Consider the following 23,868-nt stretch of genomic DNA (forward strand, 5'->3'; position numbering starts at 1 on the left):
CACCAGGGAGGAAAAGCCAAAGCATCTTGATGGCATAGCCAAAGATGGTGAATGAAAGTCACCTGCTGACGTGGATTCTTTCTTTCCTTTTCATTTTTGTGTCTTACCTCGAGGAGGTACCTGCAAGCACTGTGAGTGGGTAAACTGAAGGGCACCAAGATGTGTGAGATCTTCAACAGAAAAGAAATTTAGTGTACAATAGAAAGAAGATAATAGCTTCCAGTGAAACACCCATCCCATCATGGGTAAATGCCCATCCAAACTGAGCTGGTCCACATTAAGGTAGCTAAGGCACAAAATCTTGCCACAAGCCTAAGGCACTTCTGGTAGGGAACCACAGGAAAGAGGCAGATGGGCCAAGCAAGTCGGGAAAGAATAGAGCAAAACTATAATACAGATCAGAATAAAGGCAGCCATTACCAACCTCTGCCTGGGGTCTTTCTCACTCACGTCTCTTTCAAATGTCACCTTCCATGTCTCCAAATTCTCTGCTGCATGTGCAAGGCAAAGAAGCCAGTGTGGTTTCTTCACATGTCTCTCTGCTCCATCTGCCTCCTCCAGGTGCTCTCTTTCCAGGCTTCTCTCCCAAACCCTTTTTAGCTTTCCCTCAAATCTCTCAGCTCTTTCTTTCTTATTATTATTTTAAAGATTTATTTATTTATTCATATGGAACTGGGGTACAGGCCAGAGATGTGGAGGGTGAGAGGATTCACCAGAGACAGAGTGGGGAGCAGAACAGGCAGATCGATGAAGTACACTGCTGAGGGGAGCAGTGGGAAGGTCAGGAGAGGTCTGCTACGCCATGTGGGTCACCTCCTGGGTTGGGGATCGAACTCACAAGGAGACGCTGAGGCCAGCTTGCGCTCTGCGTCCTAACATATTACGCCACCAGGGAGGGCCAGAACCTCCCCCCTTTAGATTAAACTGCTACAGCAGCTGTAAATTAGATTTTCACTCAAAGCTTGTTGAATGGAATCCTTTCTTTTTCACATTAAACTTTTCCTGTGTCTTGTTTAAAGAGATTTAAAACCTGAATATGTGCTCTGGTGTCTGAGAAATGTGGGTGAGCAGGTGTTGACTTGAATCCCTGATGACACCCTCTCAACGGTTGCAGGAGGAGATGGATGAGCTCCTGCTCTTTGCAGAGGGCATTTTTGGATGCTTCAGACTGCCAGTGTGAAAGAGACTTTTCGTCAGAAAACTTTTCATTTATCTCTTTCTAAACAGTTAACTTCTGAGTAGGCATCATAGGTGCCCTTAACCCCATGTTTTACATTTTCCTAGTGATTTTTTTAAACTGAATTTAAATCAATATCCTTGAGATCTTGGAAGTTCTTTAAAAAAACAAAACAAAAACTCCTAACCCAAACTCTAGCAGAGCAGGAAAAAAAAAAAAAACAAAAAACAAAAAAAAAAAACCTGACAAAGTAAAATAATCAATTGCAAGTTGGTGAACCTTTAAAGAGTATTAATTCAATTGGATAAACTGCAGTTAGATAACTTTTATCAAGCAAACTGTGTTAGATGGTTTAAAGCAAGAAGAAAAATTCTAAAAACATACAGTGAATAGTAGTTTATATGTCAAGAAAAACTGAGAGAATTTTTGAAGCTCTGATGTCTAGCAGAGAGCACTTAAATCATTTTTCTCCAAACTTCAGTCATAACACTTCAAAGAGTTATAGCCATAATACAAATTTTTAGACTAAGAAGTGGTGTTTGAAGTTATTTTATAGGATTTTGCTGTAAGGGCTCCAATTGATTTGTAGTAAGATAAAAGAAGAAAACTTTATTTTCCAAGCTTTGTCGGAAGAAGCTGGGTGCCATTGGCTGTCCGGCCAATATGCCTGCAGGGCTCGGTGATGTAGCTGCTGATATTATCTGCCTGTATCAGCCGGCCTGGGTTTGCAGCTCCTGCTGTTTGTGCTATGGTTAAAATCTGTCACAAAACTGGTGGTGATTTATTAAATGTTTAATGAAGGGAGACAAAAACTTCAATAACTACAAACAGAAAAGTAGAACATCACATTAAAATATAATAACACATATTACAGTTCTATTTTTCATCCCAATTTTCACTTGCTAAAAATGATAAGGGCATATTTGGAAATACAGACAGCATAAAAGACATTTTGAGATGTACCTACTCATTTTAACAAAAGACAGGCTTTAGTTTTATGCTTTGCTTTCTTTTTCTTCATAAGAAGTAAAGAAAAAAAATTCTTTCAGGAAAACTGAGATTGTACAAACCTTGCTTAGTAATAAGTCCAGTATTAGATTTTCTATTAATAATATACAAAATACTTAACTACCATGTAAAACTTGTTGACAAATTTTGAATCATGGAATTAAATGTGCTGCATCTATTTATTTATGATATTCTATTCAAATATCGATTGCTCTAGTGAACTTTCCCTGGTTCATAAATATGAAACAGACAAACAATTACAGACATGTCTGAAATTTTGTCTTTAAAATATGTTTTATTGTTTTTTTTTTGTCGCTATAAAATCTGGGATGCTATTTTTATAGTTTTTCAATGAAAACCATCAAAGGTGTGTTTACACTGTTCATGGAGCTGCCTGGTGTGTATGTGCATGTGGGAGAGTGAAGTTGGTATTTTTCTGACCTAATTGTACATATTAACTCCTCTCACTATATATTTTTCTCCCCTTCCTCCCTTCTGCCTCTAAATTACTTAATGGTTTTGCAGTATCAAATGATTCCTTATGTTTATTGATTCTGATTTACTTAATCTTTGTAATGGTGATTTATAGAGAAAGTAAAGAAGACATTTTGTAAATGCAGAAATATTGATTTTGTTATAAGCATAAAATTCCAATTGACTATAGGAACATCTTGTTTGCATTAAAGTTTTTATAAGGTCTTGCCACTTATGTTATCAGATATAGCCTGGCTTACCAGAGGCTCATTTCTGCATGCACTTGAACTCAGTGGATATAGTCCAATAAAATAATTAAATGCATTTGGGAGAGGGATAATGTAATAATTGGTTGATGCCTGAAGTTTTTACCTTTCAACTGTTCTGTGTCATATTAAGAGATCTAGAGCTCATAGTAAGTCTGTATGTTTTTAGCTTCTAAAACTAATTAATTAGTTGATGTGTTAGCTATCCTTCCTTTCATTCATATTTATTCACAAAACATTTACTAAATCCATACTTTATGTATCCTCTAGAAAGTAATGGGAAAATACCAGAAAAACAGATATGATCTCTTTCCTCATGGTGACAAAAACCAAAAAAACAAAAACCAGTAAGAAATTGCAGTAAGTTGTATGAAGGAAACAAATGCTGTTACTGTACGAACTTGGAATTCTTTCATGTCAGTTAAGGTAGAGCAACAGACCGTATCTCCTAAAGACTGACAACTGAACAACAAACTGAATGGTCACACAGTTATATTAGACCAAGTAACTCAAACATTTTTACAAATCTGATTATTTCAGTTATCTTAGCAACTCAAAGAAAATGAACCACGAGGCAATCTGATCAATTCATCACTTACTCATCTAAGAACCACTGGTCTGGTTTAATTTTTTTTAACAGATTTTTTTGACTCTTTCTTGCTGGAATCAGTGTCTTTTGATATTTTTAAGTTTCCTTATTTTAAATAAGTAATTTTGCTAAAATTATTGTTACTTAAAAATCAGAACTCACCTGAAAATGAACCTTGGAAATTAGAGTGATAATGAATTGCTGCATTTAGTCCTCTAATTCTTTTCCAAAGACAAAAGACAAAACTGCTTACTAGCTATAGATAGCTTGGATTGAATTTAGTCCCCTTGTGTGTGTGTATATATATAAAATTTGCAAAAGTACTTTGCTCATTTTGTGAGCAATTACTATGGATATCAACAGAGAGAGAGAATGGGCCAGCCTGGGATAGTGCTATTGAGGCCTAGTTTCTAGAAATGTTTTTATTATAATACTGTAAAACTCTAAGGTAGTACATTCATTGAACTCAACAAATACTTAGCAAGAGTTTATTTAGTACAAGTCTCCCAAATATTTCCCCTAATTGAACTATCCGGGTCCTCCCTGGTGGCGCAGCCAGTTAAAGCACATCACTAAGAGGCTAAAGCCACTTCAGCATAAGTTTGATCCCTGCCCTGGAGGTGACCCACATGGCGTGGCAGACTTCTCCTGACCCGCCTGCTGCTCCCTTCAGCAGTGTGCTTCATCAGTCTGCCTGTTCTGCTCCCCACTCTGTCTCTGGTGAATCTTCTCACCGCCCTGGCACCTCTGGCCTGTACGCCAACTCTGTATGCATACATAAATAAATCTTTTTTAAAAATTGAACTATCCTTAAGGACATTACCATTTATTTATGAGGAAAAACAATTTTATTAATAATTTGTGATGGAATAAAATCAGTCATAAAGAAATATTAACTAGGAATTATTATTACTTAAATAATATATAAGCAATGCTACAGAGAGAGATGGTCGTATGTGAAAAAGCTCCTCACAGGAGTTGGAATGCAAAGTGGATGGGAGAAGATACAAATCTCAATAAGTAGAGGTGGAGAAGTGGAGGTTTCCAGGAACATGACTGGCCTTGAGTAGAGGAATGGAGGCTGGAAAGTGTGTGTCAACTGCATTGATTTGAAAAGGTATATGTGGCAGAACAAAATATTCATTTAAAAAAAAATAAGATTTATTTATTTGCGCATACAGAGCTGGGGTACAGGCCAGAGGATCAGGGGGGCGGCGAGAGCCTTCACCAGAGACAGAGTGGGGAGCAGAACAGGCAGATCAATGAAGTACACTGCTGAGGGGAGCAGTGGGCGGGTCAGGAGAGGTCTGCCACGCCATGTGGTCACCTCCGGGGCAGGCGGGGATCGAACTCATGCAGAAGTGGCTTAAGCTTCTTAGTGCTGTGCTTTAACCCGCTGTACCACCAGGGAGGGCCCAAAATATTCATTTTTAAAAATATTTATTAGTGCTTATAGAACTGTGGTGGTGGAGAGAATTCACCAGCGACAGAGTGGGGAGCAGAACAGGCAAATAGAGGAAATACACTGCTGAGGGGAGCAGTGGGCGGGTCAAGAGAGATCTGCTGTGCCATGTGGGTCACCTCTGGGACATGGGCTCAAACTCGCACTGAAGCGGCTACAGGCAGCATACAGTGCTGCATCCTAACCTGTTGTGCTACCAGAGAGAGCCCAGACAAAATATTTTAACCTCTCTTCTCCCCTAGGTTTTTAGTATTCCCTTTCTCTCTTTGTGTGATCAAATTTAGAAGTGGCTCCTTAAATTCCCTGAATTTTCCTGCACCAGTGCATGGGAATATAGAATCAGCTTTGATAAATTGTACAACCCATGGGTGCTTAATAAATACTAGTCCAAAAAATAAAATATAAAAACAGAATGACTCTATTCCTGTCTCTTATGTATGCCCTCGCCTTCCAGACCCTTGCCTTTGGCCCTAAGAAATGAAATAACTCAAAGTTCTTAGAAACAGGGAAGTGATTCAGGAAAGTCATTTTAAAGCAAGACCTCTCAGTCCCAATGGAAAGTACTAGATTGGCGGGGGCACCTGGTTATGCTAATGGATGATCACCCTCCTGTTCCAGAGGAACTTCTCAGTGAAGCTAAGAGTTTGGAGTCCATTTCCTTTATCATTGCCTATGGCTACCGTGGTGATAGTTAAGGGAACCAGCAAAGGCTGGCTAGCCAAGGGGTTAACAAAAAAGGTAATTGTATTGGGGAAGTTCAAATTCACTCATTTAAGAAAAGCACCTTGTTTCCTGAGGCAGCAGGGTGATTTGCACCCAAGAGTCATTCAGCCGCTTAGGTTTCCTGGCTTCCGTGGGTGTGATGAGCTAATGTTCACCGTCATGCAGTTGGCACGCATGCCTAGGAAGGCCAGTGACATTTTAAAAACTATCTTTTGTAATATACTCTCACAATATTTGTAAAATTTAAAAATAATTTTTATTTGATTTTATTTTCCACTCACATTGGTCTTCACCACCTTCAATTCCCAGAAGTGTAGATAGGAGGAATTCCAGACCTGCTGATGATTATCCCTAGGCTTGGTGTCCAGGTGAAGGCCCCTGTCCTGCCAGCAGGTCACAGTGCTGCCAGGGAAGGCATTTGCTGTTTGCCCTTAATCTCTGTGGGGTTCTCACCAACCACCACTGAGAACAGCTTACTCCTCCATCTCCTCTTCTGACAACATTGGGGATTTGAGCCTTGCCAGGTTTCCTCATACTGAGCGCCCGAATTGAACAATTGGAGCTCAAGATGCCCTTTACCATTTCACATTGGCACAAGTTCCTGGAATCGGCAGGTATCTGCCTTGTTAGGAGGTGGAATTTTAGAGGGCGTCATACTGCTTTTAAATACCTTCTGTACTTCACAGATTCATCATAATAGTCACCCAAATTGACAGACAGTAAAATTTCAACTTTAATTTGCTTAGCAGTCATGGACGATAACACAGTGTGAACGGTTCCTCTGAATAAGCTATAATTGTTTTGTTAAACCTGTGCTTTACCCTTCTCAGGAAAGGAAGGAATCTATAACAAGACAGCCTGTTGAGCCTGCTAAATGAGAAAAATGAAGCTTAATTAAAAGATCTATCTTTGCAATAAGGGAATTATATTTGTGTGTGTGTGTCTCTGTGTGTGTGTTCATTCCTCATTATGAAAGATTCAGAGATAAATATTTCAATCATACTACTTTTATAATTATTTGCAAGCGAGGCAAATGGCATGCTGGGTTTCAGTATGTCACCACCATTGTTGTATTTTAGTTTGCCTTTGTCAATAGAAATGTAGCAGAAAATAGTTGACTTGCTATTTTGGAAATCCAGAGCTACATTATAAAAATCAGAAACATCCCTTGCTGGGATAAGAATGCAAATATATGCACTGGTGCTGCTCTTGCTTAGTCCACAGGACATCTAGTGGTAAACTGTGCAGTAGCAGCAACTCGCTTAGACCCCTTTTAACATTTTCCATCTTCAGCACCTTTCTTTAGAAATGTCAGTCTTTGTTTTATTGTGCTTTGGGAAAACAGAAAACCGGCTGACCACCCCAACCGAGAAGTGTTTATGGAAAGCAAAGGCAAGCTCATCTATCAAACAGTCAAATGGTACCTCTGTAATTTGGACAGAGAGAGAACCTCCAAAGACATGTAGGTATAGACTACAGATTGTCCTGAAGCAACGAGGTTGGAATTTTGGTAATGGACAATTCTAATAGTGACCTTTTGAACACTGTGATGGACTTCACAAGTGATCTTATTCTTTTAATCACTGAACAAAATAGTGAAATAGGTTTGACACCCCACCCACCACTGAAATACCATTGTTCCCCTATCATAATGGATAGGGCCCCATGGCCCCCCCTTCCATACTGCACCCCACCCTCTTTTTTTTTTAAAGATTTATTTATTTATTCGTACAGAACTGGGGTACAGGTCAGAGATGCAGAGGGTGAGAGGATTCACCAGAGACAGAGTGGGGAACAGAACAGGCGGATCGACGAAGTAAACTGCTGAGGGGAGCAGCAGGCGGGTCAGGAGAGGTCTGCCATGCCATGTGGATCTCCTCGGGGCAGGCGGGAATCGAACTCATGCGGAAGTGGCTTTAGCTTCTTAGTGCTGTGCTTTAACCCGCTGCGCCACCAGGGAGGGCCCCACCCTCTCTTTTATATTGTTAGAGTTTTTTTTTTTCTTTCCAAAATGTCTACTATTACTCGACAGGATTATTTTTACAACATAAATATAAAATAATAAGTATATTATCTATAGTTATCACCTATTTAACTTTTACCCTCAAATATCCATGAATATTATTTTACTAGTTTTCTTTTCCAATGTGCATTTTCAGTATTTAATATGTAGATAAACATGGGAACTGTAAGAAATGAACTATATGTCGCAATGAGCAGTTTTAACAGGCAGAACATCTTTGTCTATATAAATAGCAAAATTTGGTTTCCTAAATAGATTTTGGAACTCAATATGACCACTTTCCTTTAATGGCTTTTAAAACAAATATCCAAAATAATTATAGACACAAACTCCTATGATGTGGCTATTAGTAGGTTAATTAGGTAATAATGAATGAGATGCCATAGGTTAGCATTGAGTTAGCACGATAGGATTTGTTGCAGCATGAAATAAAGTTGAGTGTTAAAAATTTAATCTTTATGTGCTAATATGCATGAGCATACCTTGTTAATTATTGTTGAAAGATTCTTTCTACTTCGGAACACTAACAAATGGATAATTCAGAAATAGATTGTTTTATAGCTGTCCATGCAGATTAGTTTAACAATGTCTTTAAGACATGTGCAAATTATGTAGCATGTTAGTATGAATACTTATGATAAATAAAAAATCTTTTGCAAATATTTTAGTATGGGGCATTATGTCTCAAATTAAGTAGGATTATTTTCAGAATTGTAACATTTTAAATCAAAAAAGCATTCAAATTTTGCTGTTTATGAAAGTATACATTTATTACCATTGTTGCTGTCTCAACTCCTATTTTTTTTTTAATTTTTTTTTAAAGATTTATTTATTTGTGCATACAGAACTGGGGTACAGGCCAGAGGCTCAGGGGCGGTGAGAGGCTTCACCAAAGACAGAGTGGGGAACAGAACAGGCAGATCAACGAAGTACACTGCTGAGGGGAGCAGCGGGCAGGTCAGGAGAGGTCTGCCACGCCATGTGGACCCCCCCGGGGCAGGCAGGAATCGAACTCATGCGGAAGCGGCTTTAGATTCTCAGTGCTGTGCTTTAACCAGCTGCGCCACCAGGGAGGGCCTCAACTCCTATTTTTATCACCATTGAAAGAAAGGCTCGTTTACTTTTGATATCAATATTTCTGGTTAAACTAGTGATCATTTTATAAATAATGCTAAGCATGTGAAATAGTAAATCAGGTATGCAGACACAATTACTGAAGTAGTAGTTAAATTGCATCACATTTTGGAATCATACACACTATAAAACAAAAATTATAGTAAAAATTGGTTTACTATCTGCTCATTATTTGTGATTCTACCTTGAATTTAATAGCCCAATGTGAAACTAGTTGGTCCATCTCTTTTGTGAATATAAAGCACTGAATTTTACAAAGTCTTTTTTTTTTGGTGAAATGATATTTAAAATGCTTTGTAGCAGAATGGTTTCTAAGAAGTATTCAATCTACAAATGAATTATTCAATTATACTATTTAAATATATTATGTGGGGATACATAACTATGTTTGGGACTGAGAGGCCTCATGGATTATGAGATTGAGATCAACATCTAAGATTTTAAAAGTTAACTAATAAACTTTATTAAAGAGTTTTTGGTACATTGGATTTACTAACATTTTACCCTGAATAAATCAGGCATATGTACCTTATCACAGAGGTCTTACTTCCCTGCACGTGCCCCTGTCTCAAGGTACAGAACTGCAACTATAAATCAGAGGCGTTGTGCAGGGCTGGGGAAGGGAAAGGCATCCAATCAAGGGAGGGAAGAGCACAGGGTACTCTGGTGATTGCGCACAGGTGAGTGGGTGGTGAGGATTTTACAGGGACTACACCTGAGAAGAGACAGCATACCTTGCACAAAAATGAAGAATGATGTAAAATACATAGAAGTAAAAAAATTTAATTAAAATTTGCATAAATAAATGAACAAAAATAAAGGTGCAGAGACGGTCTTGCTGTTTACTACCAGAGCAGCAGAGCAGAGCAGACTGCACTCTCCTTACAGACAAGCAGGGCTGAGGAACAGAAGACTGAGCTGAGCTGCACATGCTCAGCCATCAGTCTTCTTCCAGAGTAGTTTTCATGAAATGAATTGTGTACTCTTCCCCATTCGTATGTTGAAGCTTAACCCCTAGAGCAACTATGTTTGGAGGTAGAGCCTCCATAGAAGTAATTACAGCTAAATGTGATCATAAGGGTGAAACCCCCAATCCAATAGGCTGGTGTTCTTACAGAAGAGGGACAGAGTAACCGGGGAAGGGCCTACCCAGGGAAAAGTCCTGGGTACACAACAAGGCCAGGAGAAAGGCCTCAAGGCAGACCAACCTCATGACACTTGCAGCCTCCAGAGCTGTGAGAAAATACATGTCTGTTGTCTAAGCCATTTCGTGTGTGGTATTTCATCATGGTGGCCCAAGAGTGTGACTGAAGTGGAGGTGCCTTTTGTGGAAATGCCAGCGTGGGGGACTAACAGTCCAAGCCATTGTCTCACAGGTGTTCATTCTGGCTCCTGGGCTAGATGATAACGGTCTCAAATCCAAAGTCTCCAGAGTCTGCTTCTTTGCCTTGGCAGAGTGCTTAGCACTAATTAGGCTTTTGAGTAGTTAGCACCTGGTAGTCAAGAAATACTTATAAACTAATAAGGCTTTTCAGTCATGGACTATCTGTCTGTTTTGTTATTGTGATTATTTATTATTTTCTTCTTTGTGTATTTTCCAACCTGAGGTCATCTTCATGCACAGTGCAAACTAAGTCTCCAACTGTGAGCTCTACTTCAAAGATGTTTATTATTGGGTGTTTATACTAGAGCCCATTGATGAATGTAAAACTTTCAAATGAAAAGTTAGATAATCTCTCGCAGTCACTTCAGCTTATGTCAAAAACCCATTTATATTTTAGAAGACTTAATTTTGAAATATGTATCCTGAAAATATCATTTTAACAATTTTGCAGTCGCAAATTTAAATGCTTTTAGACTCTGCTCTCAAAGGGAGAGCTGAGTTTGTTGAATATCTTTTTTTTCTAATTCAAATATCCTTGAACCATGAATTTTTTTATGGGACACTTAATATTTCAGATTTTAAGAAAGTGGGTTGGTTTGCCTAAATGGAAAATGTTATCTGGTGTGTTTCTAGGTATGAAAATCATAATGTGGAGGAATGCCCATGAAATCAATGGAAATTTTACAATATTGAGACAATTGGGAAAATCAAATTTCAAACTATTTCCTAGAGACAAAGTTAGGAATTATGTCTCATCCTTAAAAGACAGGAAACATTTTATTTTGATTCATTGATCCATTTTCCCATAAAACTGGTGACGGCTAAATTCCTTAGTCTATTCACTCCTTATTCTCTTCAGTACCACAGGTACTGAAATAATTAAATAATTAATTTATTTGGACGTAAAATACCTTCCTGTTGTTGCCTAGCATTTGCCTCAAGCACACTGATTCTTGTGCATATAAAGTGATTGATATGTTACCATTATTATCATGTACAAAAACACGAGGAAATGAAGTCTTCGTAAAACTTCTTACAATTTACTGACCCAACCAGACTTAAAGAAAATCAAACTACTCTCTTCAAATATTACACATGGGTCTGTTTCCACAACCAGAAAGATCTGACAGTTCTTTCCCAGTCTCTTGCCTGTGTGTAGTTGTGCTTTTGAATCTAATGAATACCAATGGTGAGTTCACACACCCAGGAAAAAAATCTATTTAATGCATCTTGTCACAGAAGACTAGGTCTGATTTATTTAGGGACTTGAAGCCAGATTCTGTGCTTGCTACTTGAATGGAAGTTGAATTTTTATCAGAAATCATAAAAATTGTACTTTCCTAGAGATAGGACTTAGAATCAGTGGATTCTTGTTTGTAGTTCTCTCTGGGCTACCTGCACAATGTCTATGAGATCTGAGTTCCTCTCTTGTGTGATAGCATCTCATGTCACGTGGTGACATGTTTTCCAGAGGATAAATAAGAGGGATATGAAAATGTGTCTCTGAGTAAGCCAAACCAAATACAAATTTGTTAATTTCCATTATTTGGTACTCTCTACAGCATTTCTTTCCCGAACATGTGACTAATTAACTATTTTACAAAGCATGTTTTATAAACTATGAATGCTATAAACAAGTATATAAACCCAAGTATTCTTTATCTCTCCCTTTGTAATTCTTACACATGTATTTAATATATTCATTATATATTTCAATAATTAGAAAAGTCACCTATATATGTTATATATATAGATACAAATTCTGTATATATACACATATGTGCATGTATATATATATATATATATATATATATATATATATATATGTTGTGTGTGGGTATATGTGTAGATAGCTAGTCTGGAATGTTGGAAAAGGCTTAGGATATGAACCAAAAGATTTGGATTCTAGTATCATTTCTGCAATTTATAAACCAAGTCACTATGGGTAAGTGACTTTCAAAAGCCCTCGTTTAATGATATTGAAAACTAATAGCTTCATCCCAACTACATTCTCTGACAAAATTGTAAGAGTCAAATGGGATTGTATTTGTCAAAGAATTTTGTCAAGTGTGGCTTATGTCAAAGTAAGTAAATGTTCTTTGATTCATTTTTTAAGCAGCTACTACATGCCATAAAAAATATGCATTTGATGCAGTTCTCATCATCTCTTCCCCGGGGAATTTAGTCTAGATAGAGGTGAGACAAAAACTAGAAATTTGTGTGCAGTATGATAAGTCTGACATTAAATTCATACTGGCTTGTGTTGTTTTGGAAATACAGAGAAGGCATTTATAGCCCAGGCTACAAGGTGAAAAAGGACTTAGAAGAAGGGAAAGTGTGTGGGCTCAGTCATAAGGAATGAGAGAAGTTAAAAGGGATTAAAAGAAAAAACAGCGTCTCAGATAGAAGGGCAGCATGAATATAAAAGAGAAAATCACAAGCTGTGGAAATCACAAAGCATTCATGATTGCTGGATAGTAAAAGACAGAACACGTAAGTAATTGGTGAGACCTAAGAAAACTGCTCAGGATGAGCCTTAGTATAGAGGAGAATGGGAATGGTGTAAGGACTGGGGATAGGACAGTTTTCTGTTTTAGATAAGTCAATCCAAGGCTACGCATCTGATAGACACCAAGGAGATTAACCTGGGAGACTAGAGATGTGCTGAGAGGCTCTCACCATGACCAGGTAAAGTTCTCAGTCCTGGCTCTGTTAATATTTTGAAGAAGATAGTTCTCTGTTGGGGGGAGGGAGTTGGTTGTGCACTGTAGGACATATTTTAGCATCCCTGGCTTCTACTTGCTACACACTACAAGTGCCCACTCTCCACCTCCAATATGTGACACCCAAAAATGTCTGCAGCTGTCTCCAAGTGTCTCTTGTGAGGACAGTTATCCTAGTAGAGAATCACTGAATCAGATTAAAGTTGTAAAGGGCCACTCTACCACTTAGTAATTGGTAACAGGACTAGAGAATAGACAAACTCCAAAAGAATATAGAGATGACAGTGACAGTTCTCAATGATTGATTTGTTGGTGAGGAAGAGAGGGAGAGAAGGAAGAATGCATGGCAGAATTTTTGACTTTGTGACTAAGTGGATGTTTATGTCTCTGATGTGGTTGCTTTCAGTGTTTTGGCAACCAGAGCATCGCTGTGTTCTACCTTATATTCAGCACCCATAGATTTGATAAATAGTAATATTTTACAAATTATATATGTTTTAGGATAAAGGTGAGGGGAATTACTGAGATAAGGGAAAGAGGATGAATAGACAGCTTGGTTTAATAAATAATTAAATCTCTGGGTCATAGAAGACGTAACATTGCCTTGTCCTAAAGAAGAAGAGATATTTCTGTAGTTTTCCTTATGTGGGGACCCCATGCAATTCTAATTCTGGAGTTCAAAAGAAAGAGTTGTGTAGAATTGGAAAAGCAATGGGCTGAGAAAAGCCCCTCAGATACATTTGGTTGCCTCAGGGAAAGAATTTTCAGCAGTGGTGGGGAGGAGGAGGAGATGGGAAGGCATAAAATTGTTGTGAGTTGAGAGTAACTTTAAGATGTGGTAATTGTAGACTAGATTTTTTTAAATGGGTTTGGTTGGCCAGAGGGAAAAAGGGGAGAAGTCTTGAGGTTTAGAGAAGTTAATTTTTCTCTCACTGTGAGAGATTTAAAATTGTTCAAGGGCAACAGGGTTAATGTACATGGTGAGAGAAAGAAAGGAATCTCAGGCATTTTAAGAATAAAGGTGGGTCAAAAGAACAAATGAGTTTATTCTGGAATAGAATTAGGGTACATCTGAGACTAGAAAGAAGAAAAGAAGGAAGGAGAGAGAGATAATGGGTTATTGTATTTAAATTTGCACTTAAGCATTCTGGAAGCTGAGGAAAATCATGACTGATGTCTTAATTTTTATGATGAAAGAGCCTCTGATCACATGCTAAGGGGAAAGCAATGCAAATGATGGAGAGTGGGATGATTGTGGGAGAGAACTGAGGAGGAACTCACCAAGAGTAAATACAAAGAAGCAGGACAGAGCTTAATTCAGAGAACAGCATTTTGTAGCTGTGTGGTTTCCCTCAAACAGTGAACTGATGCTGTGTAGAGAGGCAGAGAAATGAAATTATGACAGTGTTAGGAGCTGGATCTTGCTAAGTGACATGATAGATGTACTGAAGTCAAAGGAGAATCAAGGATGTTGAGGAGACATTTGCTGAGATGATGAGGCATGGCCAGGATGGAGGGAGGAGGAAGAGAGTCTGGTGCCATATTGACTAGCAGTTGGAATCTGAGTAAGTGACTAAGGATATTATGTGTGAAAAGTTTATAACATGATGCCCAACATGTAATAGATGCCAAGTAAGCATTAGTTTTCTCTCTCTTTTCTCTTCTAGAAGTATAAAAGAGAGGCCAGTGCCAACAAATAATGATGTATTCAGAGTTTTTGTCTCTTTCTCTATAAAATGGCTGTAATAAAGATAATCATTCTCCTTTTATCTCAAGGAGTAACTTGAGTAAGTTTTAAAATAAATTTTGGTCAATGTAAAGGGTGAAGTAATAGAGAAATGTAGTTATTCTGATTACAAATCTATATTATATAATAGTGATGTAAATTGCTGCTCTTAATTATAATATATAATCCAATATATGAGGTATAATCCCTGTGAGTGAAGACAGTCTCCAGTGCCTTATTGTCTCTAGTCTTATTGTCAGAAATTGGCAACAGCATGGCAACAATAAAAGCAACATGTATTTTATATGTATTTTATTCCAGACTGATGGAAAAAGTATGATGTTCATGTCATTATTAAATGTACAATCATTTTAATATATGCTAGAAAATGCAAAGTGTGATTTGGGAAATAGAAGAGAACTTCCTGGTGAGGATTGGTGGAGGGCTGGCTATAAGCAACTAGTTTAATTGGTGGGGAGAGAATAGGGGATAATCTGTCTGCCAAGAAGACCTGGATCAACAAAACAATGAATTCATACCCAAGGCTCTCCTGCCTTGCTGGCACAAGGGGTGAAAGTGCAGCACTATGAAGCTCTCCACAGCCACTAGAGAATGAGTTCAATTCCTGGCCAGGGAGGTGACCCACACGGCACAGCAGACCTCTCCTGACCCCCCGCTGCTCCTCTCAACAATGTATTTCAGTCAATCTGCCTGGTTTCTTTCCTGGTCTGTCTCTGGTGAATACTCTTACCTGCACCCCTACCCTCACCCCCCAGCACCTCTGGTCTGTACCCTAGTTCTTATATGAATAAATAAAAGAAATCTTAAAAAAGAAAAAAGAATGAATTTGTATCTAGGAGATGCTTGTGAAAAAGCCCATCAATTCTTCTATCTCAATCCCCCTTTTTTTTTTTTAAAGATTTATTTATTCATACAGAACTGGGGTATAGGTCAGAGGCCCAGGGGCAGCGAGAGGCCTCACCAGAGACAGAGTGGGGAGCAGAACAGGCAGATGGATGAAGTACACTGCTGAGGAGAGCAGCGGGCGGGCCAGGAGAGGTCTGCCACGCCATGTGGTCACCTCAGGGGCAGGCGGGGATCGAACTCATGCGGAAGTGGTCTCAGCTTCTCAGTGCTGCACTTCAACCGGCTGCGCCACCAGGGAGGGCCCTCAATCCCTTTTAAGAATGGTCACAAGAAGTTGTTTTATCTTTCCGGGGGAAGAAATTGCCATCTAAGAGGCAGGAACAGGGAAATGACACGTTATTCCTCTGACAGATCCTTAATTGTCTACATATAATTAAATCATCCTTAAATTTTTTCATTAACTTTATGTGAATATTTTTGGGAAATTCAAGTATATTTTTCTACCTACTTGATGATGCAAGAATAACCAGAGGCTCACTGAAGATGAAGTCTGGTTGAAATAATAGACTAATATTTATACTTGAGATACCTATAATTAAGTAAATGAATACTAAATTCCTGCTTTAATAGCAGGAAGAATGTGAGCAACTATGGAACATCTGAAATAGCTTGTGAGGAGGGGAGAAGTCATTAGTGAGAGGGAAGATCACAGAAAGCAAGCTTGGGAACGAAGAGAATAGGCGACTGATTCCTTAGTTAGTCTTTCTGCATATGGGAAGCTTTACCTGACTCTGCTGTCCTTCCCCACCCATCCCCCTACTTTTTAAATCCTGTCTTTGATATTAAGGCATTTCATGGGGGGTGGGGAGGGTTGAGATTACTTCTAGATTATTTCTATATTCTACCCAAGGTGCAATTCTATTTTTTTTAAAGATTTATTTATTTGTGCATACAGAACCAGAGTATAGGCCAGAGATGTGGTGGGTGAGAGAATTCACCAGAGACAGAGTGGGGAGCTTAACACTGCTGAGGGGAGCAGCAGGTGGGTCAGGAGAGGTCTGCTGTGCCATGTGGATCACCTCCGGGGTGGGCAGGGATCGAACTCATGAGGAAGTGGCTTCCCAGTGCTGTGTCTTAACCTGCTGCACCACCAGGGAGGACCCGATTCTCTCTATTTTTAAGAAAGTAATCATAAAAATAGTTTTAAAGTTTAAATAAACTTCCATTGCCAATCAGGCTTAACTGTTAGGTGACAAAGGGTATATACTTCAATGAAGACAGTTACTTCATTGATTGTCAGTAAAAATGTGTGATTTGGGGCAAGTTTTCTAATCTTAGTTTCTATATATCCCTATAAAATTAAAGAACTAATCAAGTTGATATATTTTTTAAAGATTTATTTATGCATACAGAACTGGGTTTCAGGCCAGAGGTGCAGAGGGTGATAGGATTCACCAGAGACAGAGTGGGGAACAGAACAGGCAAATTGACTGAAATACACTGCTAAGGGGAGCAGCAGGCAGGTCAGGAGAGGTCTGCCACACCTTATGGGTCACCTCCATGCTTGGGGATTGAACCAGAACTGCAATGACAGTGGAGAGCTACATAGTGCTGTGCTTTAACCCATTGCACCACAAGGGAGGACCCTCAAGTTGATTTTTAAAATCCCTTCAAGTTCAAAATGTCTACTCTTCTGTTGATATAGAATGAAACATGTTTTAGATAATAATATCTAATTTATTCAATATTTGCCATGAAATATAATGACCAAATATATGTTGACCAATTTGGCGTCAGTCCAGATGATCAGTCTGTTGATAAATGATTTGAAGATATCAGATATTATCAAAAACATTTCATCACTCAAAGGAGGAGAAAACAAACTAAATAAGTCCACTGAAAGGAAGCAAGTAAAAGATTTTTTTTATGAATTAAAATCATAACTATAAAGTTTAGATTGTTCACTAGGTATAAATCAGAATTTTTGTTTCTCAGTATATAAGAGACTGTTGCGGAAGGTCATCAAAATATGTTGATTCATTGCTATACAATATTCAAACCCAGTAATATAACAGGAGTACATATGGAGAATTTTGGGATTGCAATTTTTGGTTTTCCCCAGTGTTAGTTATCTAATGGTTCTCAAAAGTCTAGTCTAAGCCATATATATATATATATATATATATATATAGTTGGCTTGAAAAAGTTAAATGAAAAATATAGTTAAGTGGCCCTCCCTGGTGGTGCAGCAGGTTAAAGCACAGCTCTGAGAAACTAAACCCGCTTCAGCATGAGTTCAATCCCCACCTTGGAGGTGACCCACATGGTGCAGCAGACCTCTTCTGGCTCGCTCTCTGCTCCCCTCAGCAGTGTTCTTTATCAGTTGGCCTGTTCTGTTCCCCACTCTGTCTCTGGTGAGTCCTCTCACTGCTCCTGCACCTCTGGCCATTACCCCTGTCCTGAATGCATAAATAAATAAATCTTTATAAATCTTTAAGTATATATATATATATATTATGCACCCAAATCTGGAGAGTGATTTTTTTTTTCCATCTAAAAGTCAATAGTAAATCAAACATTTTGAGCTATTTTGAGAAGTTACAGACACATAGTCTTACTCATATAATTATATGTACTTCAAATTATTTTTCTTTGAAGAGCTCTAGAACTATTTTCTTAGTTGGTTTTAATGGATCTCAGAAAAAGTTACTCTCTTTTCTTGGGTCACCATAAGCAGCGAGGAAGTCATTTTCATTTCCACGTACAATAAATCAATCAACATTTATAGAACACCTATTTTGTTCTGGGCCTTAGGCTAAACAATGTGGTAGATTCAATGATGAATAAGATATGATCTCTGCCCGTAAGGCAAGCCAGGTTTTTAGATAAAAAGATACCAAACAGACAACACAGGACAGCATATAAGTGGTAAATGAGTGGCAGGGGAACTAGGAGTTCCAGTGTGTTCGAGGTGGGAGAGGTCATTTCGACCTGAGGTGGAGATGGCGTGAACCCTGGTGCACTAAAGCTTAGGATGAGTTAGGAAAGTAGAAAACACACCAGACAAAAGCAATGGAGTGAGGACAGACAGAGCCGTGTCGCTGATCTGATCCAGGAAGCCCAACAGGATCATGGCGTTAGGCCATCCACGCACAGAACTGGGCAGCCTACCCCTCCTGAGGATGGGCTGTGGGTTAGCAGAGGCAGCCCTGGGAAGGCAAAATGGAAACTTCACTTGCAGAGAGATGGCCCGGGGCTGTCCGGGCTCTAACTCAGAGAGAGGCTGAGGCCGAGAGCTGCACCTGGTGGCTGCTGGGACAGAGCTACAGGCACACTTGGTGACAGGAGAGGTGGACCCCTGCTCTGTTGTTGACCAATTCTGTAAACTTCATCACGTCATTTCAGTATCTGCTTCAGAGTGCTCCCCTTTCAAGTAAGATATTTGAGAGTCACCTCCGAGTCTCCTTCAGCATCCATGTGATGTGTTTCTCTGAAGGAACTGTCTTAATTCACAACACCCTTTGAAGTACCCTTTGAAAAGACTGAACTAATTTTAAAGACCAAGCCAATGACGTTAGCTGTTTTCACCTGACTCAGAATGGTAAAAAAAAATGAAATAAAGCATTTTTCTATATGATCTTTATTAAATATAGGTAAACACAATACAGGCTTCAAAAATTCACAACCTGAATTCAAATCCTAGTCTTTTCACTTACTAGCTTTGTGACTCAAACAAGTTAGTCAATTTTTCTAACTGTTAGGTGTCTTTAATCGTAAGAGAGGATAACAAAAGCATGTACACATGGTGATTTACTCTAAGTTGTTATACGAAGATGCTTAGCATGGTGTCTGGTATGTGGAAAGTAATTGATAAATGTCAGCTCTTTTATCATGGTTTATATTAACACTTTGATGTTGTTTTATAAATGATTTTGAGGAATGAAGTAACAAAGAATTACATTATCAGGTAATTATAAACCTGGAAGTGTTGTGCACGTTATAGATTAATAACAGAAAACAACCTAGGAAAACTAGGAATTTGAGCCAGAAAACAACTTAAGTTTAAAATAGGAAGGAGCTAAGTGCCCGCAGATAAATGATTAGAAACAGAGATATCCAGTGAAAGGCAGAAATGCCTCAAAAGCCCTAGAGTCACAGTCAATAGCACCTGGAAACTGAACCTGCAAAGTGATAAGATGATACAGTTCTGAACACCTGATTATTAGAAAGGTGTTAACCAATAAGGAAGAATGGAAAGCAGAAAAAAAGGGCTCAAGGGACTAAAATTTGATTGAAGATTTTTGAAAACTAGACATCTATATCACAGAGTAACAGATCTGTCTGCTGCGTGCTTGTCAGGCTTGCAGGAGGGGAAGGGAGAAGCTGGGGGAGGGAGAAGAGATGTTTCCTGGGCAAATGTTCTCTGTGCCTGTAGAGGAATTAATGCAAGGAAGGGAAGGGATTTCTAATGGCCAGCCTCCCCGGGGATGGGAGAGAAGCCATTAGATATACCCCTACACACAACCCCCAGGAAAAAGTCCTAAAGGTCACCCTAGGTGGAGAATACACAAGCAAAGTTTCCAGGTAGCAGGGAGCTGACAAAATTACCCAGAGCTTTGTGTAGGGACCATACCATGCGCTACAGAAAGAATGGCTTTCTGGATGAAGAGTTAATATTTGCATAGTGCTTGTCACTAATTAAATACGATATAAATGTTTGTCAAATAAATGTATTTAGAATTTCCAAAAATATTTGGCAACCAAATCAGAAATCATTTGTCTGGCTTCAGGGTCGAACGATGCATTTGCCAGCTGAACGGGCAATCAAGTATCACACCAAGCCAAGAACATTCTGTGGAAGGAGAGTGGTTGCTCTGCTGTGACCTGATCAATCATACAGAAACCAGGGTCGATTCGTAGAGGAACAAATTGTCAAAGAACGATGCTGCTTTACTTCATTCTTCAACAAATTGACCACAACTAACAGACAGAGCAAAAAGTTTTAGGAAGAAAGCTGTCCAAAATGTCACAAAACTTCTGTTCTAAGAGAATATAATATTATTCTTGGTCTCTCGAGCACTCAATCGCTCCCATCTCTGTAATCTTTCTCTCAAGGTTTGTGGGTGTAGTGTTGATCCCAAGCCTTTGGTTGCTTTGCCCCTGTGTAGCCTAGTAGCTACACACATCTGCATCCCATCTGTACCATTTTCTGGGGAACTCCAGACCCATGTACCTGTCTTCACAAAGGACCACTCTCTCCACAGGAAGCCATCTTGGACACTGTTGCTCAATCATTACCCATTAGGTTTCCACCTCAGAAAGAATTTTGATTATTAACATTATAGTTTCTTTTCTCCTCTCTCAGTGTTGTAGTTTCTTCCTGCAGCCTTCTTTTTTCATCTGTTCCCTCAAGGAAAATCATGAGAACTCCGTCCACCCCCACCCCCAATGAGCATTCATAGAAATCCTTACATCCTATGGGTGGCTGGGCCAATCTGAAGTTATGCTGCTAGTGGATCCGTCTCCTAGATTGTCTTCTAAGATCAAAAAATCAATTGAGACTATTTCAGATTTCAACTGCTTGTGGAGGTTGGTGTGCTAGAAACTTAGCTCAGATAAGACTGCTGATGAACAATGACAGCTAATTGTATGTGTCTCATAGCATGTTGTCTCATATAATTCTAACAAGTGTATCATCTATTGGTGAGTCAGAGAAGCATCACCATTATCCTTATTCACATAAGTAAACATTAAATTGACTTGCCAGATATCATGTATGTATTCAGTGATAGACCCAGAACTCCAGTCCAGGACTCTTGAATGAGTTATGGGCTCTTTCCCCTTCAGGAGTCAAATGTGCTGCTCCAAAATACAGATTATATAAAAATTTCCACTGGGTTAGACAATTTTTATTTTTGTCCAATGGTCAAGTTTCAGCCACTTTCCTTAACATGGAATAGAAGTTTTCGTATGTGGCTCTTAATTCAGTCTAATCTTCTTTCTTAAAATTCCATAACTCAAGATTCAGTACTTCCATATTTTATATTTCCATATTTCATATTCCATATTTACATGTTTATGATAAAACAAACAAAAACATACAAAAGACTTAGGAGGTAGGGAAAAAATCATGTTCTTCTTGTTCCTTAATTTATCATTTTCTTCATTTCCTTCCAGTCTTTGGGTACAATACAGATTTTTAAACACAGTCACCATCACAGTGTCATTTAATTTGTATTCTATACTTCACATGCAAGCATTAAAGTATTTTTATACAATGGTACATTAATAGCCTATCCCATACCATAACTTAATCACTTTCATTTTGTTGGACTTCACATTTTTTACTAGTATAAATACTGATGTATTGAAAATCTTCCACCATACAGATTTTTTTTAATCTTAACATTTCCTTAAGATAAACTTTTAGAAGTAGACCTTAGTAAAAAGATGTGGGTCCCAGGCCCTCCTGCTGGCACAACGGGTTAAAGCACAGCATTAAGAAGATAAAGCCACTTCAGCATGAGTTCAAACCCAGCCCCAGAGGTGACCCACATGGCACGGCAGACCTCTCCTTACCCGCCTGCTTCTCCCCTCAGCAATGCACTTCCTCAATCTGCCTGTTCTGTCCCCCACTCTGTTTCTGATGAATCCTCTCACTCCCCTGTGCCGCTGGTTCGTACCCCAGTTCTGTATGCATAAATAAATAAATCTTTGAAAAAAAAAGATATGGGCCTCTTTTTCACATTACCACACTTACTTCAAAATATTTCCCACAGATATTTATTGTAATTAGCAAGGTAAAATCACTTTCACTGTAACCTTTCTGTAATTTGGAATTATCTTCTACTTTTGTTACTAGTTTAAGGGAAAGAAAACCCTCGATGTTTTCATTTATGCTTCTCTGATTAATGTCTCGGTGAACATTTCCTCCTGGATGTTTCCTACATGTATTTTTCCCCATATGAATTTTGCATCTTTTATATTCTAAGATAATATATTATGTCCTGAATTCTCTACAGTCAAACTCTCTGGAAACATCAGCAGTTAGAAGCTATTTTTAAAAATGTATTCTCGAATTCTCCCTTAGGTTTCAGTACTCCTGTGGATACCTGGCTACCCCAGGGGAAGGGTGGGGTGGACTGTCTAGTGCATGTATTTCTAATTAATGTGAACCTTTCCCTTTGTGAAATGACAGCTGAAGCAACTGTATCCAAGCACCACCTTGGTAGTGGTGGTGCTGGTGAGTGATTGGCAACGGAAAGTTTCAAGCTATACTTTTGAGGCAGGGGAAAGACATTCTAAAAAGGAACTTCTCTTTTTATGTGTATTGGTTTGGTTAAGCTGAGTTTTTCCTCATGTTCAAGCAGAGAGAACTTCTGGAAAATGTTGCATTTTCCTCTATGGCACTAAATAATTGACAATCATTCAAGAAATTAAAAGAAAATAGTCTGTGTAAAATGCGATCTTGTGTGATTTTTGTAACCCGTGACACTGATAAATGAAACATTCGTCCCTTCTCTCAGGAACTTTGTGCACACTGTAAAGTGCTCATCTCTGGTTTGCAGGGCAGCCTTCTGTTCTTTTTTAAAGACTCTTTCAGTTAGTATCCAATTATAGTAGTAGAAACCAGACTAACTAATGTAAGTAAAGGAATCTGACAAGACTATACACCAGTGTGACCACAGGGAAGATGTACGTTTTCATTTCTTACCAAAGAAAGTTCCCTTGTGTGACCTCCCAATAACCCCATGCAACTCTCTGTCCCTATATATTAGGTTTGACATGGCTAAAGTTTCCCATGAATGTATCATGCCGTATAAACCCCATGGCTTGTCTTTTGTACAGTGTTAATGTTTTTGAGATTTGTGCAGGTTGTGGAGGCTAACCACAGTTAAGTTTTGCATTTATTGTGGAATTGTAGAATAGCATTTCATTGTATGACTCAAGCACTAAGCTTAATCCATTCATCTGTTGATTGACATTTGGGATGCATCGAGTAGGGGCTTTTTGCCAATACTACATTGTCTTCTCCATACTAAGTCTTGAAGTCAGACAGTTTACTGATCTTTGTTCTTGTTTTCCAAAGAATTTTGATCTGATATTTTTTTTATATTCCCATATACATTTTTAAAAAAGATTTTATTTATTTATGCACACAAGATCTGGGGTGCAGGCCAGAGGTGTGAGAGATGAGAAGATTCACCAGAGACAGAGTGGGGAGCAAAACAGGCAGACGTACTAAAATACACTGCTGAGGGGAGCCGTGGGTGAGACAGGAGAGGTTGCTGCACCATGTGGGTCAGCTCCCT

Source organism: Condylura cristata, unplaced genomic scaffold, assembly GCF_000260355.1.
Source record: "Condylura cristata isolate star-nosed mole 26May11 unplaced genomic scaffold, ConCri1.0 scaffold00026, whole genome shotgun sequence".
Classification (NCBI taxonomy): Eukaryota; Metazoa; Chordata; class Mammalia; order Eulipotyphla; family Talpidae; genus Condylura; species Condylura cristata.